At 45.8% G+C, this 17274-nt stretch overlaps 1 long non-coding RNA gene across 1 annotated transcript in view; it reads right to left on the reverse strand.

Moving 5' to 3' along the window:
• LOC135099678 (uncharacterized) overlaps window positions 1-17084 on the reverse strand; it is a 58514-nt gene extending 41430 nt beyond the window's left edge. The window contains exons 1-6 of the long non-coding RNA XR_010268274.1: window positions 17070-17084; window positions 15764-15880; window positions 11199-11398; window positions 9882-9998; window positions 5315-5514; window positions 3997-4113 (exon numbers count right to left, since the gene is read on the reverse strand). This is a non-coding gene — a long non-coding RNA (uncharacterized LOC135099678). The remainder of the gene's footprint in view (window positions 1-3996; window positions 4114-5314; window positions 5515-9881; window positions 9999-11198; window positions 11399-15763; window positions 15881-17069) is intronic.
• Between the last annotated feature and the right edge of the window lie 190 nt (window positions 17085-17274).

Here is a 17274-nt window from a genome sequence, read left to right on the forward strand (position 1 = left end):
ACAACACTTTATCACACTAATCAGTAAACAATACCAAAAGCTCCCCTTCTGCAGGCCTGACTCCTCCCTTTCATTCAGACCCTTTCTTTCCCTCTCTCTCAGCTTGCCCGCCTTCGTATCTGCGTCTATATTTACTCTTGATTCAAGTATACAACTCTACACCATACTGACCTATAGGTACAGTGCAAATAGCTTTTCTTCCTCCCTGTTTTTCCTGTCTCTCTGCCTGTCTGCCTCTTTCTCCCTCTCTACTGACTCATGGCTCAAAGATACAAGTCTAATTAAGCTTTGAACCTCTCTGTCTCTACAATATCATAAAACCTCAACACTCCAAACCAAACCAACCCTGCCAACACCTACCTGTCTCTCTGCCTCAGTCAGTCAGTCAGTCAGTCAGTCAGTCAGTCAGTCAGCCATTCAACCAGCCAGCTAGCCATTCAACCAACCAGCCAATCAATCAGTCACTCAGCTAGTCAGTCAGTCAGTCAGTCAGTCAGTCAGTCAGTCAGTCAGTCAGTCAGTCAGCCAGTCAGTCAGCCATTCAACCAGCCAGCTAGCCATTCAACCAACTAGCCAATCAATCAGTCACTCAGCTAGTCAGTCAGTCAGTCAGTCAGTCAGTCAGTCAGTCAGTCAGTCAGTCAGTCAGTCAGCCATTCAACCAGCCAGCTAGCCATTCAACCAACCAGCCAATCAATCAGTCACTCAGCTAGTCAGTTAGTCAGTCAGTCAGTCAGTCAGTCAGTCAGTCAGTCAGTCAGTCAGTCAGTCAGTCAGTCAGCCATTCAACCAGCCAGCTAGCCATTCAACCAACCAGCCAATCAATCAGTCACTCAGTTAGTCAGTCAGTCAGTCAGTCAGTCAGTCAGTCAGTCAGTCAGTCAGTCAGTCAGTCAGTCAGTTAGCCATTCAACCAGCCAGCTAGCCATTCAACCAACCAGCCAATAAATCAGTCACTCAGCTAGTCAGTCAGTCAGTCAGTCAGTCAGTCAGTCAGTCAGTCAGTCAGTCAGTCAGCCATTCAACCAGCCAGCTAGGCATTCAACCAACCAGCCAATCAATCAGTCACTCAGCTAGTCAGTCAGTCAGTCAGTCAGTCAGTCAGTCAGTCAGTCAGTCAGTCAGCCAGTCAGTCAGCCATTCAACCAGCCAGCTAGCCATTCAACCAACTAGCCAATCAATCAGTCACTCAGTCAGTCAGTCAGTCAGTCAGTCAGTCAGTCAGTCAGTCAGTCAGTCAGTCAGTCAGTCAGTCAGCCATTCAACCAGCCAGCTAGCCATTCAACCAACCAGCCAATCAATCAGTCACTCAGCTAGTCAGTTAGTCAGTCAGTCAGTCAGTCAGTCAGTCAGTCAGTCAGTCAGTCAGTCAGTCAGTCAGTCAGTCAGTCAGTCAGCCATTCAACCAGCCAGCTAGCCATTCAACCAACCAGCCAATCAATCAGTCACTCAGTTAGTCAGTCAGTCAGTCAGTCAGTCAGTCAGTCAGTCAGTCAGTCAGTCAGTTAGCCATTCAACCAGCCAGCTAGCCATTCAACCAACCAGCCAATCAATCAGTCACTCAGCTAGTCAGTCAGTCAGTCAGTCAGTCAGTCAGTCAGTCAGTCAGTCAGTCAGTCAGTCAGTCAGTCAGCCATTCAACCAGCCAGCTAGGCATTCAACCAACCAGCCAATCAATCAGTCACTCAGCTAGTCAGTCAGTCAGTCAGTCAGTCAGTCAGTCAGTCAGTTAGTCAGTCAGTCAGCCAGTCAGTCAGCCATTCAACCAGCCAGCTAGCCATTCAACCAACTAGCCAATCAATCAGTCACTCAGCTAGTCAGTCAGTCAGTCAGTTAGTCAGTCAGTCAGTCAGTCAGTCAGTCAGTCAGTCAGTCAGCCATTCAACCAACCAGCCAATCAATCAGTCACTCAGCTAGTCAGTTAGTCAGTCAGTCAGTCAGTAAGTCAGTCAGTCAGTCAGTCAGTCAGCCATTCAACCAGCCAGCTAGCCATTCAACCAACCAGCCAATCAATCAGTCACTCAGTTAGTCAGTCAGTCAGTCAGTCAGTCAGTCAGTCAGTCAGTCAGTCAGTTAGCCATTCAACCAGCCAGCTAGCCATTCGACAAACCAGCCAATCAATCAGTCACTCAGCTAGTCAGTCAGTCAGTTAGTCAGTCAGTCAGTCAGTCAGTCAGTCAGTCAGTCAGTCAGTCAGTCAGCCATTCAACCAGCCAGCTAGGCATTCAACCAACCAGCCAATCAATCAGTCACTCAGCTAGTCAGTCAGTCAGTCAGTCAGTCAGTCAGTCAGTCAGCCATTCAACCAACCAGCTAGCCACCCAACTAGCTAACCAGCCAGTCAATCAGTCACTCAGCCAGCCAGTCAGTCAGTCAGTCAGTTAGTAAGCCAGCCAGCAAGCCAGCCAGCCAGCCAGTCAGTCAGTCAGTCAGTCAGTCACTCAGCCAGCGAGTCAGCCGGCCAGCCAGTCAGTTAGTTCTGTGGGCCTGTGTATGGTTCTGGTGGGCGTCTGTTTGGTTTGTGTTAGGTTCAGCTAGCCCTCTGTTTGGTCTGTGTTTGGTCTCTGGGCCATAGATGCAGCAAGACCGGTTCAAAATTCCAAGCACTGACGCACTGCACAGACTACCACCTCATGCCTGCTTGGTGTGAAAGAGTCTGCTGGGACAAATGACCTACACAGCAACTTGTATCAGTCCCCCAGATGTGTTCCTGGAAGCTCAGTGTTATGGATGCAGTGTGACATGCTGACTTAGGGAAGGCTGTCTGTCGTGGCTGCACCTTGCTGTGGCTAAGAAAAGGCTGTGTTTGTTTGAAGTGCTGTACTGGTCATGCTGGGAAGTGTACAGGTCACCATTAGTAGTAGAAATGTTGCACTAGAATGAAATTAGTTGGGAAATGTAATGCATAATTATTGGCAGGGAAAAGATGGTGACAGGGATGCTGGGACGTGCTTCACTGTGCACCGTGGTGGCCGCCCCTTGGTGCTTGGCGGTACCTTATAGGGCATCAAGGGGCAGTTATTGTAGTCTCATCTTACAGCAAAACAAGTAAAAGAAAAAAAATAGTAATAATAATAATAATATAAAATTTTTTTTTATCATTGTCTTGATGAGCACAAATCTTTCCCTGCCAATACATAAACAGCACATTTTTTCACTAAATTTCACCATTGTAGTACACATTTATACTAGTAATGATGACCTGTAGACTTTCCAGGCATGACAACACTTGAAACACAACCATTTTGTTAGCTACAGCATAGAGCAGCCACCAGACAGCCTTCCCCCACGTCAGCATGTCACACACTGAATCTGTCAGTCTGCTTTCAAGAACACATGAGGGACTAACAGGAGTTGCCATGTACTTAATTTCCTGCAGATTCTTTCACACCAAGGAGTAGCAAGTTGGAAGTCTGTGATTGTAACTATCCTGCTCAATTTCAGCTTCTATTCTAATCTCTACTTAATCTCCATATAGTTCCATTTTGGCCATAAGTCACTGTTTACTTAATCAATCCCTCCTAAGACACTGCACTTTTTTCAGATTATAGAGCTGATAGGTCTCGGTAGGGGGTTGAGTGGTGGCTTGAGAGGGCCTTGGTGGGGGCTGACAGGGTTTGGTAGGGCTTGGCAGGGGTGACAGCAAAGGCTTCTGTTTAAAATCTCACATCTCAAGCCACCTCATTACTTGAGAGGTGACAAAGGGCTTGGCAGAGCTTGACAGGGATTGGTAGAGGTGACAGAGGCAGGCAGGAGTGACAGGGGATGACAAGGAACACCTCAAAATTAATGTACACGCATGTACGAGTACAGACCGACTGCCCCTCTAAAAATGCTTCAAACTTTCCTTGTTTTGTATATGCTTGAGCACCTGGTACACTCACGGGCACACAGCACCCCCGGGCCGTCCCCCAACACCTCAGGACTCGGGAAAGGGGCGGTCCCAGGCCGGGATGGAAATAAATAAATAAAAATAAAAGCTGGAACCGGCCTTACCTTTCTTGAGGGCGTCTTCTTTATGTCTGTACATATTTCCACGGTGGCACACGCTACTAGCCGCCCCCTGGACACGCCTCTCGCCACCTCACGCATGTACAGACCGACTGCCCCTCTCTGAAAAGCAACAAATTCAGCCCTATATCAAGTCTGACTCGTGCCTGTTTACATTTCTCTGGGTCTCTGTCAGGGCTCAGGCGTGTAGAATGAAAGAATGATAGAAAACGAAAGATTTTCAGGGGAAACTAGTTATAAGTCTATTATAAAATACCGTGATACAACCACTAATAATGTCTTAATAATGCACTTTTTCCTAACAGTATACTGAGGTCGACAAACTGAAAGGCTTTGGAGTAGTCAACAAAGACTGATTTCACTAATTAATTGCTTGGTATGTCAGTCACTTTGAATCGTCTTTTTGCCTTGTGACTAATTTTTAATGTCTCGGTTAGGTTAGGATAGGTTAGGTTAGGTTAGGTTAGGTTAGGTTAGGTTAGGTTAGGTCAGGTCAGGTTAGGTTAGGTTAGGTTAGGTTAGGTCAGGTTAGGTTAGGTTAGGTTAGGTTAGGTCAGGTCAGGTCAGGTTAGGTTAGGTTAGGTTAGGTTAGGTAAGGTTAGGTTAGGTTAGGTTAGGTTAAAAAAAAAAGAGATTTTTTTTCAGGTGAGGGCCAGTTAGGTTGTTTTTGTGGTACAGATTTAAGGTACAGTGACACATGGTACAGTGGCTTATGGTGAAGGTAGACAAGGCCTTCCTGCACCATTAGCACCATAGAGTACAGTGCTGTGGTACTGTAGCACTGAAATATTAAGCAAACACAAAAAAAAAAAAGATATTTTTTTTCAGGTGAGGGCCAGTTAGGTTGTTTTTGTGGTACAGTTTTAAGGTACAGTGACGCATGGTACAGTCGCTTATGGTGAAGGTAGACAAGGCCTTCCTGCACCATTAGCATCATAGGGTACAGTGATGTGGTATTGTAGCACTGAAATATTAAGAACACGAAAAAAAAACGATATATTTTTTTTTAAGTGAGGGCCAGTTAGGTTAAGTTTTTGGGGTACAGTTTAAATGTACAGTGACGCATGGTATAGTGGCTTATGGTGCAGGTAGACAAGGCCTTCCTGCACCATTAGCACCACAGAGAGAGAGAGAGAGAGAGAGAGAGAGAGAGAGAGAGAGAGAGAGAGAGAGAGAGAGAGAGAGAGAGAGAGAGAGAGAGAGAGAGAGAGAGAGACTTAAGCAAACCTAACTAACTGAATTAATATAAACCTAACCTGATGGAAAGAAATAAAGAAAAAATAAAAGCTGCAACCGGCCTTACCTTTCTTGAGAAGCGTCTTTTTTATGTTTTTACATATTTCCCTGGTGGCAGACGCTACTAGCCGCCCCCTGGCGACACCCCTCGCCACCTCACACATGTACAGACCGACTGCCGCTTTAAAAAGCAACAAATTCACTCCTATATCAAGTCTGACTGGTGCGTTTGTTTACATTTCTCTGGGTCTCGGTCTGGACTCAGGCCTGCAGGATGGGAGAATGTTAGAAAACGAGAGATTTTCAGGCAAAACTAATATAAGTTAATGTTGTGATACAAAACTACAACCACTAATAATAATATACCTCATGTTTTAATAATGCCAAGACAATACAAGATAAACATTAATGACTTACAATGAAAAACAAGATGGAGATAGACAAATTAGGAAAGAAATAGGTTTCTATAGAGTATTACTGTGTGTGTGTGTGTGTGTGTGTGTGTGTGTGTGTGTGTGTGTGTGTCACTAATTTCTATCTCTTTCTCTCTCTCCTGAGAACTATTTCATATTGCTGTACATCAACATGAAATATCACCACACAAGCCTCTCTCTCTTTCTCTGCACCTCACAACACAACACAACACTTTATCACACTAATCAGTAAACAATACCAAAAGCTCCCCTTCTGCAGGCCTGACTCCTCCCTTTCATTCAGACCCTTTCTTTCCCTCTCTCTCAGCTTGCCCGCCTTCGTATCTGCGTCTATATTTACTCTTGATTCAAGTATACAACTCTACACCATACTGACCTATAGGTACAGTGCAAATAGCTTTTCTTCCTCCCTGTTTTTCCTGTCTCTCTGCCTGTCTGCCTCTTTCTCCCTCTCTACTGACTCATGGCTCAAAGATACAAGTCTAATTAAGCTTTGAACCTCTCTGTCTCTACAATATCATAAAACCTCAACACTCCAAACCAAACCAACCCTGCCAACACCTACCTGTCTCTCTGCCTCAGTCAGTCAGTCAGTCAGTCAGTCAGTCAGTCAGTCAGCCATTCAACCAGCCAGCTAGCCATTCAACCAACCAGCCAATCAATCAGTCACTCAGCTAGTCAGTCAGTCAGTCAGTCAGTCAGTCAGTCAGTCAGTCAGTCAGTCAGTCAGCCAGTCAGTCAGCCATTCAACCAGCCAGCTAGCCATTCAACCAACTAGCCAATCAATCAGTCACTCAGCTAGTCAGTCAGTCAGTCAGTCAGTCAGTCAGTCAGTCAGTCAGTCAGTCAGTCAGTCAGCCATTCAACCAGCCAGCTAGCCATTCAACCAACCAGCCAATCAATCAGTCACTCAGCTAGTCAGTTAGTCAGTCAGTCAGTCAGTCAGTCAGTCAGTCAGTCAGTCAGTCAGTCAGTCAGTCAGTCAGCCATTCAACCAGCCAGCTAGCCATTCAACCAACCAGCCAATCAATCAGTCACTCAGTTAGTCAGTCAGTCAGTCAGTCAGTCAGTCAGTCAGTCAGTCAGTCAGTCAGTCAGTCAGTCAGTTAGCCATTCAACCAGCCAGCTAGCCATTCAACCAACCAGCCAATAAATCAGTCACTCAGCTAGTCAGTCAGTCAGTCAGTCAGTCAGTCAGTCAGTCAGTCAGTCAGTCAGTCAGCCATTCAACCAGCCAGCTAGGCATTCAACCAACCAGCCAATCAATCAGTCACTCAGCTAGTCAGTCAGTCAGTCAGTCAGTCAGTCAGTCAGTCAGTCAGTCAGTCAGCCAGTCAGTCAGCCATTCAACCAGCCAGCTAGCCATTCAACCAACTAGCCAATCAATCAGTCACTCAGTCAGTCAGTCAGTCAGTCAGTCAGTCAGTCAGTCAGTCAGTCAGTCAGTCAGTCAGTCAGTCAGCCATTCAACCAGCCAGCTAGCCATTCAACCAACCAGCCAATCAATCAGTCACTCAGCTAGTCAGTTAGTCAGTCAGTCAGTCAGTCAGTCAGTCAGTCAGTCAGTCAGTCAGTCAGTCAGTCAGTCAGTCAGTCAGTCAGCCATTCAACCAGCCAGCTAGCCATTCAACCAACCAGCCAATCAATCAGTCACTCAGTTAGTCAGTCAGTCAGTCAGTCAGTCAGTCAGTCAGTCAGTCAGTCAGTCAGTTAGCCATTCAACCAGCCAGCTAGCCATTCAACCAACCAGCCAATCAATCAGTCACTCAGCTAGTCAGTCAGTCAGTCAGTCAGTCAGTCAGTCAGTCAGTCAGTCAGTCAGTCAGTCAGTCAGTCAGCCATTCAACCAGCCAGCTAGGCATTCAACCAACCAGCCAATCAATCAGTCACTCAGCTAGTCAGTCAGTCAGTCAGTCAGTCAGTCAGTCAGTCAGTTAGTCAGTCAGTCAGCCAGTCAGTCAGCCATTCAACCAGCCAGCTAGCCATTCAACCAACTAGCCAATCAATCAGTCACTCAGCTAGTCAGTCAGTCAGTCAGTTAGTCAGTCAGTCAGTCAGTCAGTCAGTCAGTCAGTCAGTCAGCCATTCAACCAACCAGCCAATCAATCAGTCACTCAGCTAGTCAGTTAGTCAGTCAGTCAGTCAGTAAGTCAGTCAGTCAGTCAGTCAGTCAGCCATTCAACCAGCCAGCTAGCCATTCAACCAACCAGCCAATCAATCAGTCACTCAGTTAGTCAGTCAGTCAGTCAGTCAGTCAGTCAGTCAGTCAGTCAGTCAGTTAGCCATTCAACCAGCCAGCTAGCCATTCGACAAACCAGCCAATCAATCAGTCACTCAGCTAGTCAGTCAGTCAGTTAGTCAGTCAGTCAGTCAGTCAGTCAGTCAGTCAGTCAGTCAGTCAGTCAGCCATTCAACCAGCCAGCTAGGCATTCAACCAACCAGCCAATCAATCAGTCACTCAGCTAGTCAGTCAGTCAGTCAGTCAGTCAGTCAGTCAGTCAGCCATTCAACCAACCAGCTAGCCACCCAACTAGCTAACCAGCCAGTCAATCAGTCACTCAGCCAGCCAGTCAGTCAGTCAGTCAGTTAGTAAGCCAGCCAGCAAGCCAGCCAGCCAGCCAGTCAGTCAGTCAGTCAGTCAGTCACTCAGCCAGCGAGTCAGCCGGCCAGCCAGTCAGTTAGTTCTGTGGGCCTGTGTATGGTTCTGGTGGGCGTCTGTTTGGTTTGTGTTAGGTTCAGCTAGCCCTCTGTTTGGTCTGTGTTTGGTCTCTGGGCCATAGATGCAGCAAGACCGGTTCAAAATTCCAAGCACTGACGCACTGCACAGACTACCACCTCATGCCTGCTTGGTGTGAAAGAGTCTGCTGGGACAAATGACCTACACAGCAACTTGTATCAGTCCCCCAGATGTGTTCCTGGAAGCTCAGTGTTATGGATGCAGTGTGACATGCTGACTTAGGGAAGGCTGTCTGTCGTGGCTGCACCTTGCTGTGGCTAAGAAAAGGCTGTGTTTGTTTGAAGTGCTGTACTGGTCATGCTGGGAAGTGTACAGGTCACCATTAGTAGTAGAAATGTTGCACTAGAATGAAATTAGTTGGGAAATGTAATGCATAATTATTGGCAGGGAAAAGATGGTGACAGGGATGCTGGGACGTGCTTCACTGTGCACCGTGGTGGCCGCCCCTTGGTGCTTGGCGGTACCTTATAGGGCATCAAGGGGCAGTTATTGTAGTCTCATCTTACAGCAAAACAAGTAAAAGAAAAAAAATAGTAATAATAATAATAATATAAAAATTTTTTTATCATTGTCTTGATGAGCACAAATCTTTCCCTGCCAATACATAAACAGCACATTTTTTCACTAAATTTCACCATTGTAGTACACATTTATACTAGTAATGATGACCTGTAGACTTTCCAGGCATGACAACACTTGAAACACAACCATTTTGTTAGCTACAGCATAGAGCAGCCACCAGACAGCCTTCCCCCACGTCAGCATGTCACACACTGAATCTGTCAGTCTGCTTTCAAGAACACATGAGGGACTAACAGGAGTTGCCATGTACTTAATTTCCTGCAGATTCTTTCACACCAAGGAGTAGCAAGTTGGAAGTCTGTGATTGTAACTATCCTGCTCAATTTCAGCTTCTATTCTAATCTCTACTTAATCTCCATATAGTTCCATTTTGGCCATAAGTCACTGTTTACTTAATCAATCCCTCCTAAGACACTGCACTTTTTTCAGATTATAGAGCTGATAGGTCTCGGTAGGGGGTTGAGTGGTGGCTTGAGAGGGCCTTGGTGGGGGCTGACAGGGTTTGGTAGGGCTTGGCAGGGGTGACAGCAAAGGCTTCTGTTTAAAATCTCACATCTCAAGCCACCTCATTACTTGAGAGGTGACAAAGGGCTTGGCAGAGCTTGACAGGGATTGGTAGAGGTGACAGAGGCAGGCAGGAGTGACAGGGGATGACAAGGAACACCTCAAAATTAATGTACACGCATGTACGAGTACAGACCGACTGCCCCTCTAAAAATGCTTCAAACTTTCCTTGTTTTGTATATGCTTGAGCACCTGGTACACTCACGGGCACACAGCACCCCCGGGCCGTCCCCCAACACCTCAGGACTCGGGAAAGGGGCGGTCCCAGGCCGGGATGGAAATAAATAAATAAAAATAAAAGCTGGAACCGGCCTTACCTTTCTTGAGGGCGTCTTCTTTATGTCTGTACATATTTCCACGGTGGCACACGCTACTAGCCGCCCCCTGGACACGCCTCTCGCCACCTCACGCATGTACAGACCGACTGCCCCTCTCTGAAAAGCAACAAATTCAGCCCTATATCAAGTCTGACTCGTGCCTGTTTACATTTCTCTGGGTCTCTGTCAGGGCTCAGGCGTGTAGAATGAAAGAATGATAGAAAACGAAAGATTTTCAGGGGAAACTAGTTATAAGTCTATTATAAAATACCGTGATACAACCACTAATAATGTCTTAATAATGCACTTTTTCCTAACAGTATACTGAGGTCGACAAACTGAAAGGCTTTGGAGTAGTCAACAAAGACTGATTTCACTAATTAATTGCTTGGTATGTCAGTCACTTTGAATCGTCTTTTTGCCTTGTGACTAATTTTTAATGTCTCGGTTAGGTTAGGATAGGTTAGGTTAGGTTAGGTTAGGTTAGGTTAGGTTAGGTTAGGTCAGGTCAGGTTAGGTTAGGTTAGGTTAGGTTAGGTCAGGTTAGGTTAGGTTAGGTTAGGTTAGGTCAGGTCAGGTCAGGTTAGGTTAGGTTAGGTTAGGTTAGGTAAGGTTAGGTTAGGTTAGGTTAGGTTAAAAAAAAAAGAGATTTTTTTTCAGGTGAGGGCCAGTTAGGTTGTTTTTGTGGTACAGATTTAAGGTACAGTGACACATGGTACAGTGGCTTATGGTGAAGGTAGACAAGGCCTTCCTGCACCATTAGCACCATAGAGTACAGTGCTGTGGTACTGTAGCACTGAAATATTAAGCAAACACAAAAAAAAAAAGATATTTTTTTTCAGGTGAGGGCCAGTTAGGTTGTTTTTGTGGTACAGTTTTAAGGTACAGTGACGCATGGTACAGTCGCTTATGGTGAAGGTAGACAAGGCCTTCCTGCACCATTAGCATCATAGGGTACAGTGATGTGGTATTGTAGCACTGAAATATTAAGAACACGAAAAAAAAACGATATATTTTTTTTTAAGTGAGGGCCAGTTAGGTTAAGTTTTTGGGGTACAGTTTAAATGTACAGTGACGCATGGTATAGTGGCTTATGGTGCAGGTAGACAAGGCCTTCCTGCACCATTAGCACCACAGAGAGAGAGAGAGAGAGAGAGAGAGAGAGAGAGAGAGAGAGAGAGAGAGAGAGAGAGAGAGAGAGAGAGAGAGAGAGAGAGAGAGAGAGAGAGACTTAAGCAAACCTAACTAACTGAATTAATATAAACCTAACCTGATGGAAAGAAATAAAGAAAAAATAAAAGCTGCAACCGGCCTTACCTTTCTTGAGAAGCGTCTTTTTTATGTTTTTACATATTTCCCTGGTGGCAGACGCTACTAGCCGCCCCCTGGCGACACCCCTCGCCACCTCACACATGTACAGACCGACTGCCGCTTTAAAAAGCAACAAATTCACTCCTATATCAAGTCTGACTGGTGCGTTTGTTTACATTTCTCTGGGTCTCGGTCTGGACTCAGGCCTGCAGGATGGGAGAATGTTAGAAAACGAGAGATTTTCAGGCAAAACTAATATAAGTTAATGTTGTGATACAAAACTACAACCACTAATAATAATATACCTCATGTTTTAATAATGCCAAGACAATACAAGATAAACATTAATGACTTACAATGAAAAACAAGATGGAGATAGACAAATTAGGAAAGAAATAGGTTTCTATAGAGTATTACTGTGTGTGTGTGTGTGTGTGTGTGTGTGTGTGTGTGTGTGTGTGTCACTAATTTCTATCTCTTTCTCTCTCTCCTGAGAACTATTTCATATTGCTGTACATCAACATGAAATATCACCACACAAGCCTCTCTCTCTTTCTCTGCACCTCACAACACAACACAACACTTTATCACACTAATCAGTAAACAATACCAAAAGCTCCCCTTCTGCAGGCCTGACTCCTCCCTTTCATTCAGACCCTTTCTTTCCCTCTCTCTCAGCTTGCCCGCCTTCGTATCTGCGTCTATATTTACTCTTGATTCAAGTATACAACTCTACACCATACTGACCTATAGGTACAGTGCAAATAGCTTTTCTTCCTCCCTGTTTTTCCTGTCTCTCTGCCTGTCTGCCTCTTTCTCCCTCTCTACTGACTCATGGCTCAAAGATACAAGTCTAATTAAGCTTTGAACCTCTCTGTCTCTACAATATCATAAAACCTCAACACTCCAAACCAAACCAACCCTGCCAACACCTACCTGTCTCTCTGCCTCAGTCAGTCAGTCAGTCAGTCAGTCAGTCAGTCAGTCAGCCATTCAACCAGCCAGCTAGCCATTCAACCAACCAGCCAATCAATCAGTCACTCAGCTAGTCAGTCAGTCAGTCAGTCAGTCAGTCAGTCAGTCAGTCAGTCAGTCAGTCAGCCAGTCAGTCAGCCATTCAACCAGCCAGCTAGCCATTCAACCAACTAGCCAATCAATCAGTCACTCAGCTAGTCAGTCAGTCAGTCAGTCAGTCAGTCAGTCAGTCAGTCAGTCAGTCAGTCAGTCAGCCATTCAACCAGCCAGCTAGCCATTCAACCAACCAGCCAATCAATCAGTCACTCAGCTAGTCAGTTAGTCAGTCAGTCAGTCAGTCAGTCAGTCAGTCAGTCAGTCAGTCAGTCAGTCAGTCAGTCAGCCATTCAACCAGCCAGCTAGCCATTCAACCAACCAGCCAATCAATCAGTCACTCAGTTAGTCAGTCAGTCAGTCAGTCAGTCAGTCAGTCAGTCAGTCAGTCAGTCAGTCAGTCAGTCAGTTAGCCATTCAACCAGCCAGCTAGCCATTCAACCAACCAGCCAATAAATCAGTCACTCAGCTAGTCAGTCAGTCAGTCAGTCAGTCAGTCAGTCAGTCAGTCAGTCAGTCAGTCAGCCATTCAACCAGCCAGCTAGGCATTCAACCAACCAGCCAATCAATCAGTCACTCAGCTAGTCAGTCAGTCAGTCAGTCAGTCAGTCAGTCAGTCAGTCAGTCAGTCAGCCAGTCAGTCAGCCATTCAACCAGCCAGCTAGCCATTCAACCAACTAGCCAATCAATCAGTCACTCAGTCAGTCAGTCAGTCAGTCAGTCAGTCAGTCAGTCAGTCAGTCAGTCAGTCAGTCAGTCAGTCAGCCATTCAACCAGCCAGCTAGCCATTCAACCAACCAGCCAATCAATCAGTCACTCAGCTAGTCAGTTAGTCAGTCAGTCAGTCAGTCAGTCAGTCAGTCAGTCAGTCAGTCAGTCAGTCAGTCAGTCAGTCAGTCAGTCAGCCATTCAACCAGCCAGCTAGCCATTCAACCAACCAGCCAATCAATCAGTCACTCAGTTAGTCAGTCAGTCAGTCAGTCAGTCAGTCAGTCAGTCAGTCAGTCAGTCAGTTAGCCATTCAACCAGCCAGCTAGCCATTCAACCAACCAGCCAATCAATCAGTCACTCAGCTAGTCAGTCAGTCAGTCAGTCAGTCAGTCAGTCAGTCAGTCAGTCAGTCAGTCAGTCAGTCAGTCAGCCATTCAACCAGCCAGCTAGGCATTCAACCAACCAGCCAATCAATCAGTCACTCAGCTAGTCAGTCAGTCAGTCAGTCAGTCAGTCAGTCAGTCAGTTAGTCAGTCAGTCAGCCAGTCAGTCAGCCATTCAACCAGCCAGCTAGCCATTCAACCAACTAGCCAATCAATCAGTCACTCAGCTAGTCAGTCAGTCAGTCAGTTAGTCAGTCAGTCAGTCAGTCAGTCAGTCAGTCAGTCAGTCAGCCATTCAACCAACCAGCCAATCAATCAGTCACTCAGCTAGTCAGTTAGTCAGTCAGTCAGTCAGTAAGTCAGTCAGTCAGTCAGTCAGTCAGCCATTCAACCAGCCAGCTAGCCATTCAACCAACCAGCCAATCAATCAGTCACTCAGTTAGTCAGTCAGTCAGTCAGTCAGTCAGTCAGTCAGTCAGTCAGTCAGTTAGCCATTCAACCAGCCAGCTAGCCATTCGACAAACCAGCCAATCAATCAGTCACTCAGCTAGTCAGTCAGTCAGTTAGTCAGTCAGTCAGTCAGTCAGTCAGTCAGTCAGTCAGTCAGTCAGTCAGCCATTCAACCAGCCAGCTAGGCATTCAACCAACCAGCCAATCAATCAGTCACTCAGCTAGTCAGTCAGTCAGTCAGTCAGTCAGTCAGTCAGTCAGCCATTCAACCAACCAGCTAGCCACCCAACTAGCTAACCAGCCAGTCAATCAGTCACTCAGCCAGCCAGTCAGTCAGTCAGTCAGTTAGTAAGCCAGCCAGCAAGCCAGCCAGCCAGCCAGTCAGTCAGTCAGTCAGTCAGTCACTCAGCCAGCGAGTCAGCCGGCCAGCCAGTCAGTTAGTTCTGTGGGCCTGTGTATGGTTCTGGTGGGCGTCTGTTTGGTTTGTGTTAGGTTCAGCTAGCCCTCTGTTTGGTCTGTGTTTGGTCTCTGGGCCATAGATGCAGCAAGACCGGTTCAAAATTCCAAGCACTGACGCACTGCACAGACTACCACCTCATGCCTGCTTGGTGTGAAAGAGTCTGCTGGGACAAATGACCTACACAGCAACTTGTATCAGTCCCCCAGATGTGTTCCTGGAAGCTCAGTGTTATGGATGCAGTGTGACATGCTGACTTAGGGAAGGCTGTCTGTCGTGGCTGCACCTTGCTGTGGCTAAGAAAAGGCTGTGTTTGTTTGAAGTGCTGTACTGGTCATGCTGGGAAGTGTACAGGTCACCATTAGTAGTAGAAATGTTGCACTAGAATGAAATTAGTTGGGAAATGTAATGCATAATTATTGGCAGGGAAAAGATGGTGACAGGGATGCTGGGACGTGCTTCACTGTGCACCGTGGTGGCCGCCCCTTGGTGCTTGGCGGTACCTTATAGGGCATCAAGGGGCAGTTATTGTAGTCTCATCTTACAGCAAAACAAGTAAAAGAAAAAAAATAGTAATAATAATAATAATATAAAAATTTTTTTATCATTGTCTTGATGAGCACAAATCTTTCCCTGCCAATACATAAACAGCACATTTTTTCACTAAATTTCACCATTGTAGTACACATTTATACTAGTAATGATGACCTGTAGACTTTCCAGGCATGACAACACTTGAAACACAACCATTTTGTTAGCTACAGCATAGAGCAGCCACCAGACAGCCTTCCCCCACGTCAGCATGTCACACACTGAATCTGTCAGTCTGCTTTCAAGAACACATGAGGGACTAACAGGAGTTGCCATGTACTTAATTTCCTGCAGATTCTTTCACACCAAGGAGTAGCAAGTTGGAAGTCTGTGATTGTAACTATCCTGCTCAATTTCAGCTTCTATTCTAATCTCTACTTAATCTCCATATAGTTCCATTTTGGCCATAAGTCACTGTTTACTTAATCAATCCCTCCTAAGACACTGCACTTTTTTCAGATTATAGAGCTGATAGGTCTCGGTAGGGGGTTGAGTGGTGGCTTGAGAGGGCCTTGGTGGGGGCTGACAGGGTTTGGTAGGGCTTGGCAGGGGTGACAGCAAAGGCTTCTGTTTAAAATCTCACATCTCAAGCCACCTCATTACTTGAGAGGTGACAAAGGGCTTGGCAGAGCTTGACAGGGATTGGTAGAGGTGACAGAGGCAGGCAGGAGTGACAGGGGATGACAAGGAACACCTCAAAATTAATGTACACGCATGTACGAGTACAGACCGACTGCCCCTCTAAAAATGCTTCAAACTTTCCTTGTTTTGTATATGCTTGAGCACCTGGTACACTCACGGGCACACAGCACCCCCGGGCCGTCCCCCAACACCTCAGGACTCGGGAAAGGGGCGGTCCCAGGCCGGGATGGAAATAAATAAATAAAAATAAAAGCTGGAACCGGCCTTACCTTTCTTGAGGGCGTCTTCTTTATGTCTGTACATATTTCCACGGTGGCACACGCTACTAGCCGCCCCCTGGACACGCCTCTCGCCACCTCACGCATGTACAGACCGACTGCCCCTCTCTGAAAAGCAACAAATTCAGCCCTATATCAAGTCTGACTCGTGCCTGTTTACATTTCTCTGGGTCTCTGTCAGGGCTCAGGCGTGTAGAATGAAAGAATGATAGAAAACGAAAGATTTTCAGGGGAAACTAGTTATAAGTCTATTATAAAATACCGTGATACAACCACTAATAATGTCTTAATAATGCACTTTTTCCTAACAGTATACTGAGGTCGACAAACTGAAAGGCTTTGGAGTAGTCAACAAAGACTGATTTCACTAATTAATTGCTTGGTATGTCAGTCACTTTGAATCGTCTTTTTGCCTTGTGACTAATTTTTAATGTCTCGGTTAGGTTAGGATAGGTTAGGTTAGGTTAGGTTAGGTTAGGTTAGGTTAGGTTAGGTCAGGTCAGGTTAGGTTAGGTTAGGTTAGGTTAGGTCAGGTTAGGTTAGGTTAGGTTAGGTTAGGTCAGGTCAGGTCAGGTTAGGTTAGGTTAGGTTAGGTTAGGTAAGGTTAGGTTAGGTTAGGTTAGGTTAAAAAAAAAAAGAGATTTTTTTTCAGGTGAGGGCCAGTTAGGTTGTTTTTGTGGTACAGATTTAAGGTACAGTGACACATGGTACAGTGGCTTATGGTGAAGGTAGACAAGGCCTTCCTGCACCATTAGCACCATAGAGTACAGTGCTGTGGTACTGTAGCACTGAAATATTAAGCAAACACAAAAAAAAAAAAGATATTTTTTTTCAGGTGAGGGCCAGTTAGGTTGTTTTTGTGGTACAGTTTTAAGGTACAGTGACGCATGGTACAGTCGCTTATGGTGAAGGTAGACAAGGCCTTCCTGCACCATTAGCATCATAGGGTACAGTGATGTGGTATTGTAGCACTGAAATATTAAGAACACGAAAAAAAAACGATATATTTTTTTTTAAGTGAGGGCCAGTTAGGTTAAGTTTTTGGGGTACAGTTTAAATGTACAGTGACGCATGGTATAGTGGCTTATGGTGCAGGTAGACAAGGCCTTCCTGCACCATTAGCACCACAGAGAGAGAGAGAGAGAGAGAGAGAGAGAGAGAGAGAGGAGAGAGAGAGAGAGAGAGAGAGAGAGAGAGAGAGAGAGAGAGACTTAAGCAAACCTAACTAACTGAATTAATATAAACCTAACCTGATGGAAAGAAATAAAGAAAAAATAAAAGCTGCAACCGGCCTTACCTTTCTTGAGAAGCGTCTTTTTTATGTTTTTACATATTTCCCTGGTGGCAGACGCTACTAGCCGCCCCCTGGCGACACCCCTCGCCACCTCACACATGTACAGACCGACTGCCGCTTTAAAAAAGCAACAAATTCACTCCTATATCAAGTCTGACTGGTGCGTTTGTTTACATTTCTCTGGGTCTCGGTCTGGACTCAGGCCTGC

This window comes from Scylla paramamosain, unplaced genomic scaffold (genome assembly GCF_035594125.1).
Source record: "Scylla paramamosain isolate STU-SP2022 unplaced genomic scaffold, ASM3559412v1 Contig180, whole genome shotgun sequence".
NCBI classification, from domain to species: domain Eukaryota; kingdom Metazoa; phylum Arthropoda; class Malacostraca; order Decapoda; family Portunidae; genus Scylla; species Scylla paramamosain.